Source organism: Triticum dicoccoides, chromosome 1B, assembly GCF_002162155.2.
Source record: "Triticum dicoccoides isolate Atlit2015 ecotype Zavitan chromosome 1B, WEW_v2.0, whole genome shotgun sequence".
Taxonomy (NCBI): domain Eukaryota; kingdom Viridiplantae; phylum Streptophyta; class Magnoliopsida; order Poales; family Poaceae; genus Triticum; species Triticum dicoccoides.
In genome coordinates, this window is record NC_041381.1 from 412,977,626 (window position 1) to 412,986,073 (window position 8,448).

Below are 8,448 nucleotides of genomic sequence, written 5' to 3' on the forward strand. Positions count from 1 at the left end.
CCTCATTTAAACTTGCCTAGATAGGTAGTTTTCATATGCTTCATCCCTTGCCATGTTTAATAACATTTAGTATTGTTGTATACATAACCGAGAGAGAACTAAATAAGTCATGTGGTGTTTCGTCAATATGCAACTCGTTGCATATTGAGCTCCACTTAATTTGTAGTATTGTTTGTGCACTTTGCCATGCCATGCCTCATTAAACCGTACATGCATCATACTTTATTTTGCATCATGCCATGCTTATGTGATGGTTGTTTACCATGTTGTTTGCTTCTTTCCGGTTGCGCTTCTCCTTGATAGTTCCGGTAACGTTGCGTTTGTGAGGATTCGTTCGACTACGTCCGTTTGTCTTCTTCATGGACTCGTTCTTCTTCCTTGCGGGATCTCAGGCAAGATGACCATTACCCTCGATATCACTTCTATCTTTGCTTGCTAGTTGCTTCGTTCTATCGCTATGCTGTGCTACCTATCACTTGTTTACCATGCCTCCCAAGTTGCCATGTCAGCCTCTAACCTTTTCACCTTTCCTAGCAAACCGTTGTTTGGCTATGTTACCGCTTTTGCTCAGCTCCTCTTATAGTGTTGTTAGTTGCAGGAAAAGTTGAAGATTGCTCCATGATGGACAGGATTATGTTCGGATATCATAATATCTCTTATTTAATTAATGCATCTATATACTTGGTAAAGGGCGGAAGGCTCGGCCTTATGCCTGGTGTTTTGTTCCACTCTTGCCGCCCTAGTTTCCGTCATACCGGTGTTATGTTCCTTGATTTTGCGTTCCTTACGCGGTTGGGTGATTTATGGGACCCCCTTGACAGTTCGCTTTGAATAAAACTCCTCCAGCAAGGCCCAACCTTGGTTTTAACATTTGCCACCTAAGCCTTTTTCCCTTGGGTTCTGCAGACTCAAGGCTCATCTTTATTTATCCCCCCCCCGGGCCAGTGCTCCTCCGGGTGCTGGTCCAAACCGAGCGATGTCCGTCGCCCCCTGGGCAACCAGGGTCTATGCCAACCCGACGTCTGGCTCATCCGGTGTGCCCTGAGAACGAGATACGTGCGACTCCTATCGGGATTTGTCGGCACATCGGGCGGCTTTGCTGGTCTTGTTTTACCATTGTCGAAATGTCTTGTAAACTGGGATTCCAAGACTGATCGGGTCTTTCTGGGAGAAGGAATATCCTTCGTTGACCGTGAGAGCTTGTGATGGGCTAAGTTGGGACACCCCTGTAGGGTATAAATTTTCGAGAGCCATGCCCGCGGTTATGTGGCAGATGGGTATTTGTTAATATCCGGTTGTAGAAAACTTGACACTTGACTTAATTAAAATGCATCAATCGCGTGTGTAGCCGTGATGGTCTCTTTTCGGCGGAGTCCGAGAAGTGAACACGGTCTTTGTGTTATGATTGTGCGTGAGTAGCTTCGGGATCACTTCTGGATCACTTCTAGCTTCTCGACCGTTTCGTTGCTTCTCTTCTCGCTCTTATTTGCGTATGTTAGCCACCATATTTTCTTAGTGCTTGCTGCAACTCCACCTCATTACCACTTCCTACCCATAAGCTTAAATAGTCTTGATCTCGCGGGTTTTGAGATTGCCGAGTCCTCATGACTCACCAGATACTATCACAACAGTTGTAGGTGCCGATGGTACCAGTGCAGGTGATGCAACCGAGCTCAGATGGGAGCTCAACGAAGATCTTGGTCGTTGCTATGTTTCGTTTCATATTGATCAGTAGTGGAGCCCAGTTGGGACGATCGGGGATCTAGCAGTTGGGTTATCTTCTTTTCTTTTGGCTTCGTCCGTAGTCGGACTATGTGTGTGCTCTGAATGATGTAGGAATTATATGTTCATTGTGTGAAGTGGCGATTGTAAGCCAACTCTTTATCCCTTTCTTGTTCATTACATGGGATTGTGTGAAGATGACCATTCTTGCGACAAAACCACCATGCGGTTATGCCTCTAAGTCGTGCCTTGACACGTGAGAGATATAGCCGCATCGTGGGTGTTACATAGTGATTATGTTGTAGGTGTTGTTCTAGGGCAAAGAGTTGATAAGAAACTAAATGTTATTCAATATGCTAGCAAAACTCTTGACACTGCCCAGAGAAATTATGCTACCACTGAAAAAGAATTTTTAGCAGTTGTATTTGCTTGTGATAAGTTCAGACCTTACATTGTTGATTCTAAAGTAACTATTCACACTGATCATGCTGCTATTAAATATCTTATGGAAAAGAAAGATGCTAAACCTAGACTTATTAGATGGGTTCTCTTGCTACAAGAATTTGTTTTGCATATTATTGATAGAAAGGGAGCTGAGAACCCCGTTGCAGACAACTTGTCTAGGTTAGAGAATGTTCTTGATAACCCACTACCTATTGATGATAGCTTTCATGATGAACAATTAGCTGTCATAAATGCTTCTCGTACTGCTCCATGGTATGCTGATTATGCTAATTACATTGTTGCTAAATTTATGCCACCTAGTTTCATATACCAACAAAAGAAAAAGTTCTTTTATGATTTAAGACATTACTTCTGGGATGACCCACACCTTTATAAAGAAGGAGTAGATGGTGTTATTAGATGTTGTGTACCTGAGCATGAATAGGAACAAATCCTACGCAAGTGTCACTCCGAGGCATATGGAGGACACCACGCTCGAGATAGAACTGCACATAAGGTATTGCAATCTGGTTTTTATTGGCCTACTCTCTTCAAAGATGCCTGTAAGTTTGTCTTGTCTTGTGATGAATGCCAAAGAATTGGTAATATTAGTAGACGTCAAGAAATGCCTATGAATTATTCTCTTGTTATTGAACCATTTGATGTTTGGGGCTTCCATTATATGGGACCTTTTCTTGCCTCTAATGGATATAAACATATTTTAGTTGTTGTTGATTACGTTACTAAGTGGGTAGAAGCTATTCCAACTAGTAGTGTTGATCACAACACCTCTATTAAGATGCTTAAAGAAGTTATTTTTCCGAGGTTTGGAGTCCCTAGATATCTTATGACTAATGGTGGTTCACATTTTATTCGTGGTGCTTTCCGTAAAATGCTTGCTAAGTATGATGTTAATCATAGAATTGCGTCTCCATATCACCCACAGTCTAGTGGTCAAGTAGAGTTGAGTAATAGAGAGCTCAAATTAATTTTGCAAAAGACTGTTAATAGATCTAGAAAGAATTGGTCCAAGAAACTTAATGATGCATTATGGGCCTATAGAACTACATATAAGAATCCTATGGGTATGTCTCCGTACAAAATGGTTTATGGAAAAGCATGTCACTTACCTCTCGAACTTGAACATAAGGCATATTGGGCTATTAAAGAGCTCAACTATGATTTCAAACTTGCCGGTGAGAAGAGGTTATTTGACATTAGCTCACTTGATAAATGGAGAACCCAAGCCTATGAGAATGGCAAGCTGTTTAAAGAAAAAGTTAAAAGATGGCATGACAAAAGGATACAAAAGTGTGAGTTTAACGTAGGTGATTATGTATTGCTATTCAACTCTCGTTTAAGATTTTTTGCAGGAAAACTTCTCTCTAAATGGGAAGGTCCTTACGTTATCGAGGAGGTCTATCGTTCCGGTGTCATAAAAATCAACAACTTCGAAGGCACAAGTCCGAAGGTGGTAAACGGTCAAAGAATCAAACATTATATCTCAGGTAATCCTATAAATGTTGAAACTAATATTATTGAAACTGTAACCCCCCCCCCCCCGGAATACATAAGGGACACTTTCTAGAACGTTTCAGACTCCGAAAAGGAATAGGTATGTGGTACGGTAAGTAAACCGACTCCAAAATAGTTCTAATAGCAATTTTTCTCCGTTTTGGAATATTTAAGAAAATAGGAAAATAAGAAGTAGTCCGGGAAGGACACGAGGCCTCCACGAGGGTGGAGGGCGCGCCCCCTGCCTCGTGGGCACCTCGTGTGCTCTCTGGACTCTGTTTTCTTGCACGATACTTCTTTTGGTTGGTAAAAATTCATTATATAATCTCTCGAAGGTTTTAATCACCGTATCACGCAAAAATCCTCTGTTTTTGTTTCGAGCTGTTTCTGTCGCAGATTTAGAGCATGATGTCTTCTCAAGAGTCAGTCGAGGAGAGTCGGGTGTCTCACCCACGCCAGGTCCAGAAGCAAACAACGATGCTTATCACTTTGGGGCCATCAACGGAGGATGAGATGGAGGCCAATTTGAAAAGGATAGATGCTATGGAAGAGGATCAAGAAGTTACCTCTCATCTCCAAGTCGGGTTCACAATGGGGGAACTATAGAGCTCAGCTATTCTAAATTCGGTCATCCCTTCCAACGTTAAATTTCTTTCTTATGAAAATATGAAAAAGAGTGTCACTTGTTCTCCAGAAGCTATGCAACATCCTTGGGTAAAAGGAGCTTTAGCCATCACGGGCAAGCTCCGCAAGGAAAATATGGACCTCAAGCAACAAGTTAATAAGCTCGAGGAGGAGAATCGTATCCTGAGGGGCATCATCGCCAAGAAGATCATAACACCAATTCTGGAGAAGGAGACATAATCACATGGGTATGGGAACTCCCCTTGGCAACTGCCAAGCTTGGGGGAGGTGCCCCGGTATCGTATCACCATCACACTCCTACCTTTACCGTTTTACTTAGTTCGGTCCTTTTGGTAATATCTTGATCTAGTAGAATAAAGTGTTGGTATGAATTAGTTTTGAGTTTTGCTTTGTGATCCCTCTATGTAATTGAGTCCGTGAGCTATATATAATAAAGATTAGTGTTGAGTCAAGGGCTTTGCTATCTTACTATGGTTTTAAGTGCATAAAGAGAATAAAAAGAAATAAAAGAATTCATATTGATCTTATGGATAGTAATGACTTCGCACATAAGGAGTATGATACATAAAAGTTGTTGAGAGTTGACAAACATAGTTTTGGTCATCGTTGCAATTAACAGGAAGTAATAAAGAAAGAGAGGTTCTCACATATAAATATACTATCTTGGACATCTTTTATGATTGTGAGCACTCATTAAAGTATGACATGTTAAAGAGTTGATGTTGGACAAGGAAGACAACGTAATGGGTTATGTTTTCTCACATCTCAGTTAAATTATATTGTCATGGATCGTCCAACATGTTGAGCTTGCCTTTCCCCTCGTGCTAGCCAAATTCCTTGCACCAAGTAGAGATACTACTTGTGCTTCCCAAATATCCTTAAACCCAGTTTTTCCATGAGAGTCCACCATACCTACCTATGGATTGAGTAAGATCCTTCCGTAAGTTGTCATGTTGCAAGCAATAAAAATTGCTCTCTAAATATGTATGACTTATTAGTGCGGAGAAAATAAGCTTTATACGATCGTGTGATATGGAAGTAATAAAAGCGATGAACTGCATAATAAAGGTTCATATCACAAGTGGTAATATAAAGTGACGTTCTTTTGCATTAAGATTTTGTGCATCCAACCCTAAAAGCATATGACAACCTCTGCTTCCCTCTGCGAAGGGCCTATCTTTTACTTTATGTCTTTTACTTTATGCAAGAGTCAAGGTGATCCTCACCTTTCCCTTTTTTATTTTATCCTTTGGCAAGCACCTCGTGTTGGAAAGATCCTGATATATATATCCAATTGGATGTAAGCTAGCATGAACTATCATTGTTGACATTACCCTTGAGGTAAGACATCAGGAGGCAACACTATAAGCCCCTATCTTTTTCTATGTCCGATTAAAACTCCATAACCATAAGTATTGCATGAGTGTTAGCAATTTTAGAAGATTAAATGATAGTTGAGTATGTGGACTTGCTGAAAAGCTCTATTCTTGACTCTTTCCGATGTTATGATAAATTGCAATTACTTCAATGACTGAGATTATAGTTTGTTAGTTCTCAATGAAGTTTCTAAACCATACTTGACATTGTGAATAGATTGTTACTTGAGCATAAGAAATCATATAACAAATTACATATATGTTGTTGTTATAAGAATGATCATGATGCCCTCATGTCCGTATTTTATTTTTATCAACACCTCTATCTCTAAACATGTGGACATATTTTTAGATATCGGCTTCTGCTTGAGGACAAGCGAGGTCTAAGCTTGGGGGAGTTGATACGTCCATTTTGCATCATGCTTTTATATTGATATTTATTGCATTATGGGCTGTTATTACACGTTATGTCACAATACTTATGGCTATTCTCTCTTATTTACAAGGTTTATCATGAAGAGGGAGAATGCCGGCAGCTGGGATTCTGGGCTGGAAAAGGAGCAAATATTGGAAACCTATTCTGCACAACTCCAAAAGTCCTGAAACTCCACGAAAGTCATTTTTGGAATTAATAAGAATTATTGAGCGAAGAAGTACTAGAGGGGGCCCACACCCTAGCCACGAGGGTGGGGGGCGCGTCCACCCCTACTGGGCGTGCCCCCTGCCTCGTGGGCCCCCTGGTGGCCCTCCGGTGCCCTTCTTCTTCTATATGAAGTCTTTTACCTTGGAAAAAATCATAAGCAAGCTTACGGGACAAAACTCCGCAGCCACGAGGCGGAACCTTGGCGGAACCAATCTAGGGCTCCGGCGGAGCTGTTCTGCCGGGGAAACTTCCCTTCGGGAGGGGGAAATCATCACCATCGTCATCACAAACGATCCTCTCATCCGGAGGGGGTCAATCTCCATCAACATCTTCACCAGCACCATCTCCTCTCAAACCCTAGTTCATCTCTTGTATCCAATCTTTGTACCCAAACCTCAGATTGGTACCTATGGGTTGCTAGTACTGTTGATTACTCCTTGTAGTTGATGCTAATTGGTTTATTTGGTGGAAGATCATATGTTCAGATCCTTAATGCATATTCATACCCCTCTGATTATGAACATGATAATGCTTTGTGAGTAGTTACGTTTGTTCCTGAGGACATGGGTGAAGTCTTGCTATTAGTAGTCATGTGAATTTGGTATTCGTTCGATATTTTGATGAGATGTATGTTGTCTCTCCTCTAGTGGTGTTATGTGAAGTCGACTAAATGACACTTCACCATTATTTGGGCTTAGAGGAAGGCATTGGGAAGTAATAAGTAGATCATGGGTTGCTAGAGTGACAGAAGATTAAACCCTAGTTTATGCGTTGCTTCGTAAGGGGTTGATTTGGATCCACTAGTTTCATGCTATGGTTAGGTTTACCTTAATACTTCCTGTGTAGTTGCGGATTCTTGCAATATGGTTAATCATAAGTGGGATGCTTGTCCAAGAAAGGGCTGTACCCAAGCACCGGTCCACCCACATATCAAATTATCAAAGTAACAAACGAGAATCATATGAGCGTGATGAAAACTAGCTTAACGATAATTTCCATGTGTCCTCGGGAGCACTTTTCTCATTATAAAAAATTGTCCAGGCTTGTCCTTTGCTACAAAAAGGATTGTGCAACCTTGTTGCACCTTATTTACTTTCATTACTTGTTACCTGTTACAAATTATCTTATCACAAAATTATCTGTTACCTACAATTTCAGTGTTTGCAGAGAATACCTTAGTGAAACCGCTTGTCATTTCCTTCTGCTCCTCGTTGGGTTCGACATTCTTACTTTTTTAAAGGACTACGATAGATCCCCTATACTTGTGGGTCATCAGATGGTTCCAGACATTCTCAATTATGTCAGCCAAGGCCTCCTCTCTCTACCACATCACTTCATAGCGTCCTTTTTTCCCCTTTTCTTCTACTAATTTGCAACTTCTCTAGGCAGAGTAAAAGAGAACAGTGGTTAGATCTCGGCGACACTAGATGTTTGACACATGCATCAGAGAAAGTGTCCTGCCATTCAGGCGAAGCGGCGACTATATCCAACCGCACTTGAACATTTTTCTCACCCGACTGATTGTTATTATACGTCCAGTCCACTCCTTTAAACCCAAGGTCATGCAGATTACATTCAGGCAAAACATCCTAAAAGCTTTCATACGGGGTTCACTGATTTTCTTTCTTGAAATATGTTCGCTTTGCCACATGGCCTCGCTAAGATCGCCGATCATGAGCCAAGGTTCATTCGCATTTGGTTTGATGCGTCTCAACCGATCCCACATACATTCCACTGTGAACAAAGGTTCCCCTCCATTTTATTTCATCAGAAACAGAAACTATTACATCGATATGATGGACTCCGTAGTTTATTAACTCGACATATGCGGAATCATTCCAGAAGAGGGCTAGACCTCCCCCTTCCCTTTCACAGAGACAATGAGACTCCTTGTTGGACATGTTGGTGTTGTAAGTGCCTCGGTCAAGGCCGGCAAGCGCCTCGTTTCTAAAAAAAAAGGTATTTCCCCGTGATGTACTTACTTTGCTAAAATCCGAATATTTTCACGTTGCAGCATATACTCACATTCCACTAGAAAAAAGCATATACTTCACATTTTTTTCATTTTCCTGTGCAATCTGTAGAACCTCGAGGTAAGATAAG